The sequence below is a fragment of the Hyperolius riggenbachi genome, chromosome 5 (assembly GCF_040937935.1).
Source record: "Hyperolius riggenbachi isolate aHypRig1 chromosome 5, aHypRig1.pri, whole genome shotgun sequence".
NCBI lineage: Eukaryota > Metazoa > Chordata > Amphibia > Anura > Hyperoliidae > Hyperolius > Hyperolius riggenbachi.
In genome coordinates this window covers 325,275,245-325,295,485 of record NC_090650.1, presented here as the reverse complement: position 1 = coordinate 325,295,485, position 20,241 = coordinate 325,275,245, and positions in this window count along the sequence as shown.

The following is a 20,241-nucleotide window of genomic DNA, read 5'->3' as shown; positions in this document are numbered from 1 at the left end:
AACTAAACAAGCAAGCACGAGGAGCATTTCTAGCTAAATGCAGCACTAAAATGTCATGTTTAATCCATTCAGTGAATTTCTGCTAAAAAAAAAATCTGGCATAATAGTTTATAAGCTGTAAGCAATCTTTTAAAGCAAAGTTGAAATGCTGGGTGTTAGACCACTTTAACTTTGATAGTTTAAATGTTAGTTTGTTGTGTAAAATGTTGATTTTGCAGCTAAAAATTCCGATTTGTAAGTCTGATCGCATGACCACCAGAAGCATCTGAGTACAGAAAGTAATGTTCAGACGTGGTGGGCGGGACTGCTGCCAGTGTTTGGATTGCATCATCTGACTTCTAAGACTGCAAAAGGACAGGCACATAGTCAATATCTAATAGGAGATTCCAGTGTATAGCAATGACAGACTGGTGCAGCAATTGCCACTGCCTGGGCTTCTAAACATATGCTTTACAAGTGATTTATTTCACGTCAGTGAATCAGGGACATTCTGCACAAATTAATTCTGCAACCAAGTCTCTGCACAAATCTAGGAAAACAGTGTTCTGTGTAATGTTTTAAGAAATCCCCAAGTATGGTCACTATTTTGTTTTAAAACCAATGTATTTTAGACCCCATGGAGTTTGATCTTATTATAAAATTGTTATTTTACGCTTTACAACTTTTAATGAGTTCTGTGAAAGAACACACACAGTAAAATGAATCAATACGTCAGAGGAATCATTTTTACTGCAAATGCACATTGAAAATAAATGTGATTTATTGATCAAAACAAGCAAAACAAATTAAAAATACCCATAAAAACTCTTTTGTGTGATGCCTGAACAGCACAAAAAGCATTAAACTTTTTTTGTAGTTGCTTCCGTATTATCAAATTCATAAGGGAAGAATGAACGCATTCTGATCTTCCAATTCTGAAAAAGTAAAATATTTCATTTATATTATATAGATGATCTTGGACACATCTGATCTTGAATTGGTACACTCTGTTATCAGCAACAGCATTTTCCAGCTGCATTTTATTCTGTCATTTCTGTTTTGTATATGATCTCTGTGCCTAGGGTATAGCCTAGTGGTGAGAAGCAGTAGATAGAAGCTAGCTAGCACAAATCCATGTTGTACATCAGATGGAATAAAAAGGGGTAAAAGAAACATTTTTGTGTAATTATTTCGTGAAACAAAGGCTAGCTGCTGATTTTGCCACTCTGAAAATACATGTATGCTCTATATGCATTATTTGCTGTGTTCGTAATGAAAGAGATAGCTAAGTGTTCATATTTTCTTGCTTGCAGTATCCGGACTTCACGATTTCTTTTACATTATTTATGTGCTCTTTCTCTGTGCTTAAGGTGTAGCCTAGTGGTGAAAAATAGCTTGCAGGAGTAAGCAGAACCAAGTTCAGCGTAGCATTTAAACTGCTTGGCCTGAAGTAGATCCCTTGCATGTTCAGCACAATGACAGTGTTAAAATAACAAATTAAAGAGGAGACTGAAAATGCAAAAAGGCATATTCACCATTTAAAGTGGAACTCTACTTAAAACAAAAAAATGTCATATACTCATATTAGTGTTCTGCAAGACTTTTGTTAATGTTATTAAAAAGTATCTGTTTCAAGACTTGAATTTCAAAAATTGTCCGAGGTTGAAATTGTATTTCTTTGCAAGCCTTGATATAATCTATTTGTTGTGTACAGTCTGCTTAGAAACTCCCAATCTTAAAGAGAACCTAAGGTCGGTTTGAAGAATGTGATATGAATACAGAGGCTGGATCTGCCTATACAGCCCAGCCTCTGTTGGTATTCCAAAACCCCCTAATGTCCCCCTGCACTCTGAAATCAGACATAGATCACAGCCGCGCTGTGCGGCTGTGTTTACATCTGTAGTGTCAGTCTAGGCTGCTCCCCCGCCTCCTGCAGAGCTCCCTTCCCTCTAATCAGCGAGGAGGGAAGGGAGGCAGGCGGGGACCGGAGTTCTGCAAGAGGTGGGGAGAGCAGCAGACTGACACTATAGAGAAAAACACAGCCGCTGCGACACGCTGTGTGTCGACAGCACGGCTGTGATTTATCAGGGAGTGCAGAGTGCAGGGGGACCTTAGGGGGGTTTGGAATACCAACAGAGGCTGGGCTGTATAGGCAGATCCAGCCTCACTATGCAGATCACATTGTTCAAACCCAGCTCGGGTTCTCTTTAAAGCGGAATGAAACCCAGCAATTCTTCTTTGCTCTAAAACATTATTTCCACCATTATATACTACCAGCATTTTTTTTTTTTATACTAGAACAGCATTCGAAGGGTTAAACACAGGACAGAAAAGCTCAATTCTGGGAAAGCTGGACACATCCGAACTCTCTTGAACACCGACAGACATATATATTTATATACATATACATGATCTTCTTAAAAAATTAGCATATTGTGATAAAGTTCATTATTTTCTGTAATGTACTGATAAACATTAGACTTTCATATATTTTAGATTCATTACACACAACTGAAGTAGTTCAAGCCTTTTATTGTTTTTCTTATTGATGATTTTGGCATACAGCTCATGAAAACCCAAATTTCCTATCTCAAAAAATTAGCATATTTCATCCGACCAATAAAAGAAAAGTGTTTTTAAAACAAAAAAAGTCAACCTTCAAATAATTATGTTCAGTTATGCACTCAATACTTGGTCGGGAATCCTTTTGCAGAAATGACTGCTTCAATGCGGCGTGGCATGGAGGCAATCAGCCTGTGGCACTGCTCAGGTGTTATGGAGGCCTAGGATGCTTCTATAGCGGCCTTAAGCTCATCCAGAGTGTTGGGTCTTGCGTCTCTCAACTTTCTCTTCACAATATCCCACAGATTCTTTATGGGGTTTAGGTCAGGAGAGTTGGCAGGCCAATTGAGCACAGTAATTCCATGGTCAGTAAACCATTTACCAGTGGTTTTGGCACTGTGAGTAGGTGCCAGGTCGTGCTGAAAAATGAAATCTTCATCTCCATAAAGCTTTTCAGCATAATTATTTGAAGGTTGACTTTTTTTGTTTTAACAACACTTTTCTTTTATTGGTCGGATGAAATATGCTAATTTTTTGAGATAGGAAATTTGGGTTTTCATGAGCTGTATGCCAAAATCATCAATAAGAAAAACAATAAAAGGCTTGAACTACTTCAGTTGTGTGTAATGAATCTAAAATATATGAAAGTCTAATGTTTATCAGTACATTACAGAAAATAATGAACTTTATTACAATATGCTAATTTTTTGAGAAGATCCTGTATATTTCAAGATAAAAAAAAACAGTTATGAATAAAATGCAAAGGCAGCTCTCAGAGCAAAAAAGTGTACTTTGGAAACTCGTAATTTCTAAATGAATAATAATACTTATACACAAAAGCAAATATGATAACTGTATGGCATATAAGAAGTAGGAAAACATGTTTTTATTGAATATTATGTCAGGATTTTATACCGCTTTAAAGTGGTATGAAACTCTGACATAATATTCAATAAAAATGTGTTTTTCTACTTTGTATTATTCATACAGTTATCATATTTGCTTTTGTGCACAAATAATATTGTCTGTTTACAAATTACACATTTCCAAAGTGTAGTTTTTCTTGCCCTGAAAATGATATATTAAAATTTTCTATTGAGTTGTTCTGAGCTTTGTGTTTGCCTGAAGCAGAGACAGCTTCTCACCTGTCTCTTTAATTGTTACGGACAAAGATACTGTTACTGTAACATTTGCGGAATTGTTTTCGTGGTCAGCGCACAAGATGCGCACTGACACAACGAAAACCCTCCACACGCGTATAATTAGGTGAACACCGCACTCAATCGCAACAGCAAATGCGTTTACAGCGCGATCTCCGCACGTTAAGCGCAACAGAGACAAGCACGCCTAACTAACCAATGACAGACAAACACGAAACAAAGAACGCGAGCGCTTGCTTAACGGTTACCTCATCAAGCCTACAGCAAGCATTAGTATCAGACAAGACAGACAAACAGAAAACAGGAATACGAGAGGAAAGATCCACTGCTCTTTCCGTCAGAGCGAGTGCGCTCTGAGTTCAGGAACAGGCTAGGGAAGATCCACTGCTCTTTCCGCCAGAGCGAGTGCGATCCGGGTACAGGGACAAGAAAGCAGATCAGAAGGATCCACAGCCGCTACTGCTAGGGGCTAGTGCGATCCAAGCACGACAGACAGATGAGATAGCAGGGAGCAACTGCTGCTCCAGCTATACTCCAAGAACAAAGATCAGAAGGATCCACAGCCACTACCGCTAGAGGCTAGTGCGGTCCAAACACGACAGACAGATGAGATAGCAGGGAGCAACCGCTGCTCCAGCTTACACTCCAAGAACAAAGATCAGAAGGATCCACAGCCGCTACCGCTAGGGGCTAGTGCGATCCAAACAAGACAGACAGATTAACAGAAGGGGCTACTAGTAGCGACCGCTGCTCTGGTTAGCACCCCAGAAAGACAGAATGATTTCCTGACAACCACCGTTGGTGACAGGACAATCGCAACAGAGAGGCAATACAGACAAAACAGATAGCAAGCTAACTGCACTAGGGAAGCTGCCTAGTGCAGTCCCAAGAATTATTCTAAGATAACTTTAACAAACAATAGCAGGGCTGACACTCTAGGAGTGTTTCAACAAACCATGAAGGAATGACCAGCAAAGAACTCTGGGAAACATAGCTCTTTACACTGCCAGCCCACTAAGGAGTTAGCTGGGTGATTTGCATAACCAATGTATGCAAATCCCTCAGCAGCAGAACAGATCAGAAACTTGCAAAGGAAAGACAGGTCTCTCTTCCAGAGACCTGCAGCCCACAGACTAGAGGAATGGTCAAACAGCTGTCTGCCTGTGCAGCCAGCTGAGCGGATCATTACAGTTACCTCCATTGGATGCAGATTTGAAGCTGAATAGCAGAACAACGTGCTTTGTTTAACCATTTCAGTGATGTTCTGCTAAAAAAAAATGTCTGAGGTAGTAGTCTTAAAGCTGTGAGGAATCTTTAAGAGCACAGTAGAAATGCTGACTTTCAGACCACTTTAAAGGACAACCGAGGTGAGATGTGACATAAGGAGATAGACATGTGTATGTACAGTGCATAGCACACAAATAACTAGGTTGTGTTTGTTTTTTTTTCTTTTTCTGCCTGAAAGAGTTATGGCCCATACTCACGAGGGACTTTTGTCGCCTCAACACGCGGCGCGCGCGTGTTGCGGCGACAGGTCGCCCGTGAGTATGGGCCGTTGCACGCGCGCGCACCCCGAACTGTCGCCCGTCGCTCTTGTCGCCATGCGATTGAAAGTTTCAATCGCATGGCAACAGTCGCCGCCGCACCTCCGCCGCAACTGTCGCTAGTCCGCGTGAGTACGCGGACTAGCGACAGCAACCTCTATAGAGGTAAATGGAGCTTCCGGCGGGGGGAGAAGGAACGTCGGCGACAGCTTCCGTCTCGCCGCTGGTCCCTCTTCCGCGTGTGTACGCGGAGGGACCTGGAGAGAAGCTGTCGCCGGCCTGTCGCTAGCACGCTCACGTGTGCTGGCGACAGGCCACTTCTGCAGCCCGTGAGTACGGGCCATTAGACATCATGAATGCAAGTGACAGTTTCTGCCCAGGTCGGGATTGGGGTCGGACTATAGCATAACCCTCACTGATAATTACAGCCATAAAACTCTTTCCTGTCAGTAAATGGCTTCTGAGAGCAGGAAAGAGATAAAAAGGGTCACTAATTCATAAATTTGAGCTCTAGCATACATCAATGAATGTGTAATTGACACATGATACAGTAAAAACTTAAAAACTAGATTTAAATATAAAATAAAACTGTAGGATATCTAAAAAGACATTTTTAGGAGAAGGGGGATATATACAATTGTTTTTCTCATTAGTTTATTTTCACCTCGGATGTCCTTTAACCTCCTTGGCGGTAACCCCGAACGTAGTCGGGGTAAGCCGCGCAGGAGGTTTTCTCCGGTCCTGCTCGCCCGATTTGTTTAATTTTTTTTTCCTGCACGCAGCTAGCACTTTGCTAGCTGCGTCAGCACACTGATCGCCGCCACCCCACGCTCGATCGCTGCTATCCGTCGCGCCGGGCGGTCCCCCCCAGACTCCGTGCGCTGCCTGGCTAATCAATGCCAGGCAGCGCTGAGGGGTGGATCGGGACTCCCAATGACGTCCCGACGTCGGTGACGTCATCCCGCCCCGTCGACGGGGGAAGCCCTCCAGGAAATCCCGTTCTTTGAACAGGATTTCCTGATCGGAGATCGCCGAAGGCGATCGAAGCGGGCGGGGGGATGCCGCTGAGCAGCGGCTATCATGTAGCGAGCCCTGGGCTCGCTACATGATTTAAAAAAACACACAAAAAAACTGCTGCGCTGCCTCCTGGTGGAATTTTTTAGACCGCCAGGAGGGTTAAAGGAAATCTAAACTGAAATTGAAAAGAGCAGTTTAACTTACCCTTGAGCTTCTTCCAGCTCCATGCAGGCCTTCGCTATCAATCTACAATCCTCTGATCAGCTGCAGCACCCTTCTCACGGCTGTATGTGCGGCCTCGGGCTGCATGGCTCCTGATCGCACTCCTGTGCACGGGAGCATTCTGAGCTTGCGCAGTACGTAAAAATTGCTACTGTGCACGCACAGACTTCTACTCCCTGCCATGAGACCTCAGATCAGAAGACAGTAGCCCGCAACTGGCCAGCTTTTAGAGGTGCGCTGCAACTGACGGAAGGGTTGCAGAATGACAGCGAGGGCCCATAAGGACTGCAGGGGCTGGAAGAAGCCACATTAAATTTAAACTTCTATTTTTAATTTTCACTTTATTTTTTCCTTCGAAGAGGAACTTTAACCAAGGATTGACCTTCATTCCAATCAATGGCTGATACCCCCTTTCCCATGAAAAAATGTTTACCTTTTCTCAAATAGATCGTCAGGGGGTCTGTATGGCTGATATTGTGGTGAAACCCGTTCCACAGTGTGATGTCATGACCAAGGTCCTGACAGTTTGCCATCTGTTAACCTCATTGCATTGTGGAAAATAAAGGCTTCTTTCAACTGCCAAGCAAGTAATATCTCCCTCTGTGCTTAGAACTCTCAGTAACAAACATTTCATACAGATCACCTGGCAGAACTGAAGATGTCACCGACAGTGACACATTTCAGAACGTAACTCAGAGAAAAGAAAAGATTTTACAATGTGCAAAAACTGAGCACATTTATAAATTAATATGGTAAACAACAAACAATTTAATTCATTATGTTATTTTCATGAAAGGTCCTCTTTAATGCATGAGTAATAGCTGCACAGAGTAGAAGCGTGTTACTCATTTTCCAAACTTGGGCTAATCTATTGACTGTAAGAAAACTTTGACCATCCCATACCACGTTTTCAGTTAGTAATTGTACAAAAAAAAAAAAAAAAAGGAAAATAAAATCTTATTATACTTGTTATACTTGCACATTTTCCATGTTAAAAAAGCTAAAATAAGGCCATCTAGTTCTAAACTGAATATACTGCCCCTTTTTTTCAGCAGCAGAAAAGTTTCCCTTGAAATTCATCCAGAGGAATATGGTGGCGCGTGCATGAAAAAGGACATGTGAAAATGTGGGCACCCAATTTCCGCTATTCTCACAGAGAACCCTACCTTACTGATGCCTTACCTTACCTTACCCCCCTCCCCCCCCCCCCCCCCCCCACACACACACACACACATACACACACACACACCTCCTGTGGGCACCCATATTTTACCTTTTTTAGAATGGATTTATGGCAATGCCCATGTTTCTGCTGGTAGCAGGGGCACACATTTCATGCTTTCATGGTAGCTGCCATATTTATTTTCTTTTAGACAATGCCAGTAACCTGATCTTTTGACTCCTGTATTGTTGTGATAACACACCTAAAACAAGCATGTGGCCCGTGTGGTCAAACCACAGAGCCAGTCCTAGGCAGAGGCTCTAGCTTCTAGGTGCACAGCTTTGAGGGCGCAGAGAGGGGGGAGGCATAGAGGAGACATCACTTCCGCTTAGATCCCAGTGAGGAGATTGAGTCTGGTGCTATAATTCTGGCCTGCTACAGCTGTGTTCCTATGCAAGATCTTCCACTTTACCATGTGGAGGACTCATCAATACTACCACGCATGGGCGTAGGGCCCGCGGTCGCAGGGGTCGCCGTGGCGACCGGGCCCGCCTCCTAAAGAGGCAAGGGAGGGGCCCGGGGGCCTGGACCCCCCAGGTGTTGAAATCTGGATCCCGGAGGCAGAGCAGGATCCTGCAGCGGAGCAGCCAGTTTCTCCCGGAGGCAGAGCAGGGCTACGGCAAGATGGCTGCCGAAGCCCTGAACTAGAGACTACTTGTGTCTCCAGTACAGGGCTTCGGGTGCCATCTTGCCGTAGCCCTGCACTCTGCCTGTCAGCGTGGGAGAAACTGGCTGCTCCGCTGCAGGATCGTTTCTAGAGGAGCTGCACGAGGGAGGCTGGTTGCATGTCGGGGAGCTCACGTCAGAATGCCCCCACATTGCGTTAATTTTCTGGTGAATGCCCCCACATTGCGTTTATTTTCTGGTGAAAGCTCCCACATTGTGTTTATTTTCTGGTGAAAGCTCCCACATTGCGTTTATTTTCCGGTGAAAGCTCCCACATTGCGTTTATTTTCTGGTGAATGCTCCCACATTGCGTTTATTTTCTGGTGAATGCTGCGCACATAACGATTATTTTCCGGTGAATGCTGCGCAAATAACAATTTTCTGGTGAATGCTGCGCACATAACAATTATTTTCTGGTGAATGCTGCGCACATAACGATTTTCTGGTAAATGCTGCGCACATAATAATTATTATCGGGTGAATGCTGTGCACATAACGATTATTTTCCTTCAGACTGGCATCTTGCTACTAATTGCCCTATTTCCTCTGGGTGCTGCGTATGTTTGCAAATTGAACGTGGCAGCCATGCTGCTGGAAAGCGGAATTGATATAGCCATGCCATGCACAGCTATTGGGATTTGGATATGTGTGTGCTTCGGGTGTTGCGAGGGGGGGGCTGTTGTTGCCGGGAGGGGGGGGGGCCCACATCCAGATTCCGCACCGGGGCCCAGAGGTTTCTAGCTATGCCACTGCTACCACGGCATGGGCTGCCACACACCCCATCGTCCATATTTACTTCTGCGTAAAGGCTCTCACTCACCCTTGCTCCATTATAGATGTATATGCAGTGTTTGACTCAGTGATGCTCGACTGTCCACTCTAAGGAACAGACAAGCTGGGGGCCTCATGATCTACATATTCAAGCTATAAACAAGGAAGATATGCATGGCACAGAGTGTGAAAGTGATATAGCGTACTTCCAATACACTACAAGAGAAGCCAGAAGAGGAAGCCATACCTTCTAGGCAGACTTTGAATCTCATACAGTGTCTGACAAAAGTGAGTACACCTCTCATATGTATAATTGTTTCACTATATATTTTCATGGGACAACACTGAAGATGTGACACTTTGATACAATGTGAAATAGTCAATGTACAGTGTGTATAACAGTGTAAATGTGCTGTCCCATCAAAATAAATCAACACACAGCCATTAATGTCTAAACCATAGGAAACAAAAAGGCACACACCCCTAAGTAAAGAAAAACAAAAGTTTGCTTTCCTAAAACAGAAAGAATTTGTGACAATTCAGGTTAGAGTGAGCTTGAAATGTCTCCCAGAGCAACACTACTGAATATATGCAAATTAACCATTGTACCCTTAGAAGCTAAACACACCTCCAGAACCGCTGGAATGCAATGATGTGTCAGCTTGTTAATTTGTACAGAGCCATAATAATCCAACATGCATACAGACTATATTCAGCAGTGTTGCTCTGGGAGACATCTCAAGCTCACTCCAACCTGAATTATCGCAAATTCTTTCTGTTTTAGGAAAGCAAACTTTTGTTTTTCTTAACATCTTAGTAAGGGGGCTTTTAGGACCATTGTAGTCCCTTACACACTCCAATGAGTTGTGGGTCACCATGAGCTTGCTGGTTAGTCTGTACCCCTAAATAAAGAATGTCAAAATCTTGCCCAACTAGACATTATTCCTCCCTGGGGTCATGTTACCTGTTAGTGTTACAAGGTCTCAGGTGTGGCTGGGGAGCAGATGATGAGTTAGATTTGATGTTATCACTCCCATACCGGTCACTGCAAGTTAAACATGGCACATCATGGAAGAAAAGTCTCTAGGTTCACAAAAAATTGTGTAAATGTTCATGTATTTTGTAATACAGGTTAATTCTTGCCCCTGATAAGGAAGAAAACATTGTAAAGAAAAACATGGGTTTGGTGACATCAGATCTCTGAAGATATTAGGTAATCTTTCCCTTGTAAGACAACAACAGTGTGAAATAAATTAACGTAGGAAGTTTGGTTGCCATGAGACGCAATGGACTTGGCTTTGTGACATGAAGAAATCGCAGCAGTATTAAACTCTGATGCCAAAGATCTAGCCTGTAACCTACTATCATAAACAGAAATATTTCAAAACTTACTGTGCTCATTACTGTGCATTGTCACCTATCAGTGAAGACAAATGGTAACACATTTGACCCATGAAACCACATTCAGCAATGAATAATAATAATCCCAGCTTAAGGTACTCATATTGTTTTGAAATATACTGGAAGTGACAACTAAATACACACACACACTAGCTGTTCAGGCTTGTTTCTTAGCTATGGAAAGTTTGTTATGGTTTTATACAGTACAATTAATAAAACTTGTCCAACTGGCAGTATTGCAAATTATATATGGTTATGCATTTTAATCACTGCTTTACCATAAAGTTACACATATTAAATATATAAAAACAGTGGAGATCCCCATGAGTTTCTGCCAATTTTAGACTATTTTGATTAACCAGTATTGGTTGGAAGAAATATGGTTATGGTTAACAAAATATGATGACATACACGGGGTACAGAAATCAATCATCCTCTTAAAAATATTTACAATTTATTGCTCTGAAGCCTTAAATGAAGAAACTCAGAAAAAAATATTGTCCCAGCTGCATTACTCCGTATGACTTACAACAACCAAGTGAAATACATAATAGCAACAGTTCTGAAAAAAATAAAAATACAAAAACAAAATAATTAAGATGGATAAAGGATTATTTGTCCTCTAAAAAAACAAAAAAAAACAAAGAGCAGAATAAAGTCTATAATTAAGACATAAAAAACCAAAATCAGCAGCACCACTCTTGAAGAAATAGCTCTTTATTCATACATTTAATAAAAATCACATGTCAGTAAAAATGGGCTTGGCCAAAAGCTACTCCCAACCAATAAGAGCTGTAGGAAATCATCCCACGCCAACCGGAAGTAAAAAAACGCCTAAAAATGATGAATAGACGCAAAAAAACGTACTCTTAAAATAACGCGAGTGCACACACTAGAATCCAAAATGGCAGGAGAAGATTGACCAAACCAACAAAAAGCCCAAAAAACAAAAAACCAAGGAATCTGCTGAGTGATCGCTCAAAATAATAAAGATACTATCAAATTCAATATATAAAATACAAAAAGTCATAGAGGGTAAGGTAAAACAGGCAATATACACATTAAGATATGGTGTGCAATCTTGCGCTAGTCAGACACAGCATCGGTAATCCATTAATACAAAGACTAGCAGCTCCTCTACCCCGACTGAAGGGTGTAACTATAGCAACAAGAAAAAGTAAAAGGAGCGCGCCGTAGTGTATTAAAACTTTTACTAAAAAATATGCAAAGATTAAAAACACTTACTAGACAATGGTGAAAACAGGCATATCTTGGGTGAAAAACACAAACGTGACCCTGGAAGGCGACCTGTTCCTCCTCTGTGGCCAGCAGTGGGGGTTGCCCTGGATGGAAGTGGACAATCGGTGCCTCTCCAGTGGGTGCAGTAACCTCATAATGCGTTTCGGCGTATCCAGGCCTTTGTCAAGCAAATATACACATTAAAGTTAAATAATGCCATGTGTGCAGCCACCCCAACCCTTACAATAAAGAGCAGCACCAACCCACCTCCAACAGGCACATCAAGCACATCAAATCAAATACAAAAAGATAAATCATATTCCCAGTTTAAGACACCCCTATCTAGAGTCCCCAACCGCCTAATCCACCCAGCCTCACGTTTGAGCAGACGTTTTTTAGTTCCGGTTGGTGTGAGGTGATTCTCTTTTTGGTTGGGAGTTGCTTTTGGCCAAGCCTACCCCCCTTCTACCAGTAGTTACCTCCCCTTGGTGATGTCATTTGTGATGTCAGAGGGAGTTCTATTTTTATCTGCACTTCCCCATCAGGTCCTCCTTACTATAGGAACCTGCTAATTGGTCGCTCTTTTCGATCGTATGCCTGATTGGTCAGTTTGCATCTGTATATAAAGTGGATTGTATAAAGTGGAGTGTTTATCTACCATGTCATTATGAGCTTGCAGCTTGACAAAGAAGCATTCGAAACAGCAGGCTGTAGCTGCGTCTAAGCCCATTTTTACTGACATGTGATTTTTATTACGTGTCTGAATAAAGAGCAATTTCTTCAAGAGTGGTGCTGCTGATCTTGTTTTTTTGGATTGGTGACCCTTGGGCATCAGGGTCATATCAGCTCTAGCACACTCCATTGGAGTGCTTGGTCTAACACTGTGTATAAGTAAGACGTGGACAATATTTGGTATTGCTAGGACACGTCCTTACCCCTGGGCCCCTTCAAACTGCATGGAAAACTGGAGAAAACTGGTGAAAGTAGCCACCAAGAGGCGTGGTAAACACCCCTAAAACAGTTACAGGAAAGACTAATCCCTATTTGCATACAGAGGCAAATGAGCCCTCACTGTCTTGTATGGAGTGACTGTAAGAAAACATCCATTCCTGAAGAGAAGCAGAGCTTTACCAAAATTTGCTTTGAAGATTGCTTGGCTAAATGAAAACAAAAAGGCCTTATGGCTAGATTAGACCAACATTGAACTATTTGACATTACCAAACATCAAACCTAGAAGAAAGCCAGTACAGCTCACCATCCAAACACCATACTGGATGGATATTGTAGCATCCTGTTGCCAAGGATGTTTCTCCACAGCATGATCTGGGACACTAGTTAAGAATCTTCAGATAAATCTTTTACCCTCTTACAGAAAGTTTTTAATGGGAACAAGGTTTATCTTACAACATCACAATGTCCTGAAGTACACATCAAAATTGACCATGTAATGGCTGAAGGAGAAAATGGTGAGTGTCTTTGTGTGGCCTAGTTAGAACCCAGATTTAATCTATGGAATGACATGAAGATTGCAGTCTACCAATGGTCACCATCCATTTGACTGTTGACTGTAAAGAAGAGTGGGGGGAATGTAACACAGATAAAGTACTTACACAGGGAGTGCAGTGTGTCTTTATGCGTTTTAGTGATATTTTTTTCTTCTGAACTATTGCACCTTTATTTCATGAGGCTAAATGTGAGGAAAAGCAGAGCCGCCGCCACGAGGGGCAACGTGGCGGCGGTCTCCGCTTCACAGCCGGCGGGTTCCGTCACACGTACGGATCCGCTGGCACAGAGCAGGGGGGACACCACCGCTGGCAGTATCTCCCGGCAGACTTCGGAGCGCGCTCGCGCGTGGACCCCGGACCTGGTCTCTCTGCTGCACAAAGGCAGAGGGTCACACGCGCGCGCGCAAGGAGGCAGGATTTCTACCTCCTACGTAGGAGGGTCAGCTGACTCCAGGAGGTGTTCTAATTGGCTGGGCGGCTGGGTGGCGCTGCAGATGCGCTCCCAGCATATAAGGAGCTAGTGCTCAGTTGCTCCTTGTCTGCTGTCGTGAATATACACTCTGTGTTAGCGCTCAGACCTTAGTGCAGTTCCCTGGTGTTGATACTAAGGATTTCACACCTTAGCTTAGGATTATTGTTGTATATTGATCTGTGTTTTGACCTTTGCTATCCCTGACTACTCTATCTCTTGCTGATCTTGTACCTTTGCCTATCTGATTCTTGTTGCCGACCTCTGCCTGTCTAACGATTACTCTCTGCCTTCCGCTCCTGTACTGCCGCCGCCATCTGTTGCCGAACCCTTGCCTGTCTGACCTTTCTCCCTTCAGTGGAACGTTTCCCACTGGAGGGTTATCTCTGAGGCTTGCCTCTCCGAGACGCCTGCCCCAAGCAGACGATTACTGCTGGGGGTCGAGATTCCTCACTCAGCCTGGTTAGAGGCAGAGATGTCACGAACCTTCGATTTTCGGTTCGCGAACCTCCGCGAAAGGTTCGGTTCGCGAAAAAGTTTGCAAACTTTGAAAGTTTTAAAAAAATCTACTGGCTAGAAAAATGATAGAAAACATGTTTCAAGACCTCTAATACCTGGAGGCACACCTGATTGAGTGAAATACACATCACTGCTGGAGGACCCACCCTCCCTCCTTCCTCCAAGCAAGGTCCTTTATACCATTTGACTCAGTTGTTTGCCTACACTAAATAGTTATGGGACAGCTGCTACACACTCTGCTAGGGACTAGGAGATTTTAATTAGCCTCTTGTGGGTCTCCTCCCTCCTACCAGAGGGAGAAGGGTCTCTTCTGCCAGGGAATTATACTATTTTAAAAATCAGTATACATCATACCATGGCTGGGAATCGAACCCAGCTCTCATTGTGTGGTGGCCAAGCCACCCTAACCACTGTACCACTACAGTAGTAAGTGAAGCTGGCCTAAAATTTACGATTTATGCTCAATGCAATAGAAACATGTTGCTTACAGGGAACCTTAACTGAGAGTGATATGGATGTTTCCTGTAAACAATACCAGTTGCCTGGCAGTCCAGCTGATCTTTGTGACTGCAATAGTGGCTGAATCACACCCTGAAACAAGCATGCAGCTAATCCAGTCTGACTTCAGTCAGAGCACCTGATCTGCATGCTTGTTCAGGGGCTGTGGCTAAAAGTATTAGAGACACAGGAACAGCAGGCGATCCAGGCAACTGGTATTATTTTAAAAGGAAAAATCCATATCCTTCTCCGTTTAGGTTCCCTTTAAGGATTTGTAGCATAAAAGCCAACTCACATTGGCTGGGATTTGAACCTGGGTCTCACTGTGTGGTGGGCATGCACCCTAACCACTGTACCAACTGAAGCTGGCCTAAAAATTACCATTTATGCTCAATGCAATAGAAACAGGTTGCTTACAGGGAACCTTAACTGAGAGTGATATGGATGTTTCCTGTAAACAATACCAGTTGCCTGGCAGTCCAGCTGATCTTTGTGACTGCAATAGTGGCTGAATCACACCCTGAAACAAGCATGCAGCTAATCCAGTCTGACTTCAGTCAGAGCACCTGATCTGCATGCTTGTTCAGGGACTGTGGCTAAAAGTATTAGAGACACCGGATCAGCAGGCGATTCAGGCAACTGGTATTATTTTAAAAGGAAAAATCCATATCCTTCTCCATTTAGGTTCCCTTTAAGGATTTGTAGCATAAAAGCCACCTCACATTGGTTGGGATTTGAACCTGGGTCTCACTGTGTGGTGGGCATGCACCCTAACCACTGTACCAACTGAAGCCGGCCAAAAAATTACCATTTATGCTTAATACAAGAGAAAAAGTAGACAAGACAAATAACATTTATATCACACTTTTCTCCTGGTGGACTCAAAGCACCAGAGCTGCAGCCACTAGGGCATGCTCTATAGGCAGTAGCAGTGTTAGGAAGAGAGAGAGATATGAATCTACCTGGCTATCTGGGGTTCTCTTTGGACAACTGTTAAACACAAAAGAGAAGGCCATGTCTGGCTACATATCTGTCAGCAGTGGCTGCGTGGTGTAATGGTTAAGGGCTCTGCTTTTGACACAGGAGACAAGAGTTCAAATCTCAGCTCTGTCTGTTCAGTAAGCCAGCACCTATTCAGTAGGAGACCTTAGGCAAGTCTTCCTAACACTGCTACTGCCTATAGAGCATGCCCTAGTGGCTGCAGCTCTGGTGCTTTGAGTCCGCCAGGAGAAAAGTGTGATATAAATGTTATTTGTCTTGTCTACTTTTTCTCTTGCATTGAGCATAAATGGTAATTTTTAGGCCAGCTTCAGTTGGTACAGTGGTTAGGGTGCATGCCCACCACACAGTGAGACCCAGGTTCAAACCCCAGCCAATGTGAGTTGGCTTTTATGCTACAAATCCTTAAAGGGAACCTAAACGGAGAAGGATATGGATTTTTCCTTTTAAAATAATACCAGTTGCCTGGATCGCCTGCTGATCCTGTGTCTCTAATACTTTTAGCCACAGCCCCTGAACAAGCATGCAGATCAGGTGCTCTGACTGAAGTCAGACTGGATTAGCTGCATGCTTGTTTCAGGGTGTGATTCAGCCACTATTGCAATCACAAAGATCAGCTGGACTGCCAGGCAACTGGTATTGTTTACAGGAAACATCCATATCACTCTCAGTTAAGGTTCCCTGTAAGCAACATGTTTCTATTGCATTGAGCATAAATGGTAATTTTTAGGCCAGCTTCAGTTGGTACAGTGGTTAGGGTGCATGCCCACCACACAGTGAGACCCAGGTTCAAATCCCAACCAATGTGAGTTGGCTTTTATGCTACAAATCCTTAAAGGGAACTTAAACGGAGAAGGATATGGATTTTTCCTTTTAAAATAATACCAGTTGCCTGAATCGCCTGCTGATCCTGTGTCTCTAATACTTTTAGCCACAGCCCCTGAACAAGCATGCAGATCAGGTGCTCTGACTGAAGTCAGACTGGATTAGCTGCATGCTTGTTTCAGGGTGTGATTCAGCCACTATTGCAGTCACAAAGATCAGCTGGACTGCCAGGCAACTGGTATTGTTTACAGGAAACATCCATATCACTCTCAGTTAAGGTTCCCTGTAAGCAACCTGTTTCTATTGCATTGAGCATAAATGGTAATTTTTAGGCCAGCTTCACTTACTGCTGTAGTGGTACAGTGGTTAGGGTGGCTTGGCCACCACACAGTAAGAGCTGGGTTCGATTCCCAGCCATGGTATGATGTATACTGGTTTTTAAAATAGTATAATTCCCTGGCAGAAGAGACCCTCCTCCCTCCGGTAGGAGGGAGGAGACCCACAAGAGGCTAATTAAAATCTCCCTAGCAGAGTGTGTAGCAGCTGTCCCATAACTAATTAGTGTAGGCAGTCAAATGGTATAAAGGACCTTGCTTGAGGGTGGGCGGGCCTCCAGCAGTGAGAGAAGTGTGTTTGACAATAACATGTCTGCTGACAGTGATATGGAGGGTCAAAGTTTTGCTCAATAGAGCATTATGGGGCGAATCGAACTTCCGCAAAAGTTCGCCTGATGCAGGCGAACGCGAACCCCCAAAGTTCGCCTGGAACCGTTCGCAGGCGAACCGTTCGCGACATCTCTAGTTAGAGGATCTCACTCACGGGGGTTCCCATTCAGAGGTAACCACACCTCTGAGGAATTGCCGTGTGGTGGATATTTCCACACTTCCGTGATATTTCTGTCTTTATTGTGTTCTTTTGCTGGTGTCCAGAGGTTAGCAATATATCAGATTATCGGTGATACTGCAGATCATCAATAATCGGGTAAATATATGCATTCTTGGTGATACTGCAGATCGACAATAATCAGATTCTCTCTGCGTGCTGACACCGATCCTGACACTAAACAAGAATATTTTAATGTTTTGAAGGGTGTGATTCTTTTTAAGCCTTCTGTAAAATTGCAAACTTTGCGCAAGAATTAAGTACTCTACTACCCCACTGATTGATGGAATCAATTCTTGGCACAGCTCCTTTTTAAAAGCTCTTAAAAGAGGAACTGCATGTTAATTAATTACTTAAGTACTTTACTGACTCTGACCATTTTCAATGGTATAAGTTTTTGTGGTGCTGTTCGGTTTCAGGGCAAATACTAAACTGGCAAAAGTCTCAATACACTGGTTCAGGCTAATATTCCGGGTGCCCTGCTACAGTGTTGCGTAAACTGTTGAAAGTAGTTTAAAGTACATTGAAAACAACCAAAAACATATGTCCAAATACAGAGTTATCAAAAAAGTAAATGATTATTTCACATGTTCCAGTATACATGACTTAAACAAATTTGACTTACAAACAACCTCAAAGAACATAAACTGTTTGTAAGTAGAGATGGCCCAAATTGTTCACTTGGCTAATAGTTCATGGCAGACAACAAAGCAAAACATATGGCCCAATACGTTAACCCCCTAATGGTTATAATGGAGCCAAAAATTGATCCCTCACCCCAGAGTCAGCAGACACATGGCAGCCAATCAGCTATCCTTCCCACCTGGACCGCCTCCCCCCACCTATCAGAAAGCCAGCACAGCAGCCATTTTACACTCTGCCTGTGGCTCCTGTGAATTAGACTAGGGACAGAGCTGTACTGCTATTAGGGAAAGTGTTAGTTCTGTTAAGCCTGTGTTCTGTGTCCCCAGTGGAGCTTCTTGCTGCTACAGTACCAATTTACTATGTATATAACCCCAAGGGCCCTTCTAAAGGCTGTGTTTTGATCTTGTGACATTGCTGTTCAGTGTGTCCACACAGTTAATTTTAACTGTTGCAGACAGGTGTATTCAGTGCTTAGTGCTACAGTAGTCCACCCTTCTTAGGGCTGTTTTTCTTTTTCTTGTTATTTTTATTATAGGACTGTTATATTGCAATTCTGCGTGTTCAGTGCAACCATTAGCTGTTGGACACAGGTCTGCTGGTCCTAGTAGTGCACTGACTTGATAAATCAATCGCCCTTGTAAGGGCTGTTTTTCTTTTTTTTGCTAATGTTATATTGCAATTCTGTGTGACCAGTGCACATGTTAGGTGTTGGAGACAGTTCTGCTGGTCCTAGTAGTGCACCAACCATAACCCAATCATCATTCACCACCACTACTGGCATCTAGTATCCACTACTGCCCCCTGTATAAGGCCTCAGTGCAGAATCAATGTTTTTTTGGTCACTTAACTGTCATTGTACTACCTCAGCCCGGCCAAAGTGGCTGGAAAACCGTGATTGCCTGCACTCCCGCAAACATGCGCACAAGCACGGCGGCCACTACACACCACTACACAAAGATTGCCACCGAGAGGACTAACATTTATGTCCTAGAGGTGTCAACTAGCAAAAACAATGATTACCTGATGTTATCACTAAAGCTCTTTGCGGTTGTTTGCAGTGCGTTAAACGCAGCGTTTCATCTGTCAGTGTACACCAGGCCTAACCCTTACACCACATTATCACCTTGTACGCACGCCGGACATTTTAAAGTGTTTAATTGCAAAAATGTAGGAATGTACTGTGATTTCTGTCCTTTAGAGATTAAAACACAATTCTGCATCAACTACATAATTTTTGGTGGGACTTGTCATGGATCTCCCTCCAGCATGCCACAGACCAGGTGTTAGGCCTCTTGAAACAACTTTCCAATTACTTTTGTGGCCAGAGACAGTCCCTATAGCTATAGGTTTTAAAATTTGCCTGCCCATTGAAGTCTATGACGGTTCTTCTGTTCTCGAACTTTTGCGGAAAATTTCATGGACTGTCTGTACTGGCGTAAGGGCTTGTTCACACTAAACAACTGTGTGTGTGTGTGTGTGTGTGCGTGCGTGCGTGCGTGCGTGCGTGCGTGTGTGTGTGTGTGTGTGTGTGTGTATCCACTAAGGGCGCAATTCACTAACCAGTGCTAACTGAGTTAGCACGTCTTAGGGCTTTGGACGTGCAAACTATAGGTGCTAAGTAGTTTGCACGTCCAAAGCAGTTAGTGATCGCGCGCAAACCATAGCGCAGCGTGGTGCTATGGTTTGTGCACGCAAAACTTTACGTGCACGGGAACATACCGCAGGAAAACCCGCTTTTCCCTCCAACGCCGGTTATCTACTATATCCTCTATCAGTCTCAGTAACATGGAAGAATGACACTTTAAAATTTAATCACGCAAACACACACTTAAAGGATACCAGAACTAGAGATGTCTCGAACCTCCGATTTTGGGTTCGTGAACCTCAAACGCGAACTTCCGCAAAAGTTTGTGTTCGCGCGAACCATGCAAACCGCAATAGACTTCAATGGGCAAGTGAGCTTTGAAAAATACAAACACTGTTTCTGGCCACAAAAGTAATGGAAGAGATGTTTCAAGGGGTCTAACACCTGGAGGGGGTCAGTGACTACAAGAGGAAAACATTTTTTTTTCAAAAAGACCTTATAGTTTTTGAGAAAATAGATTTTAAAATTCT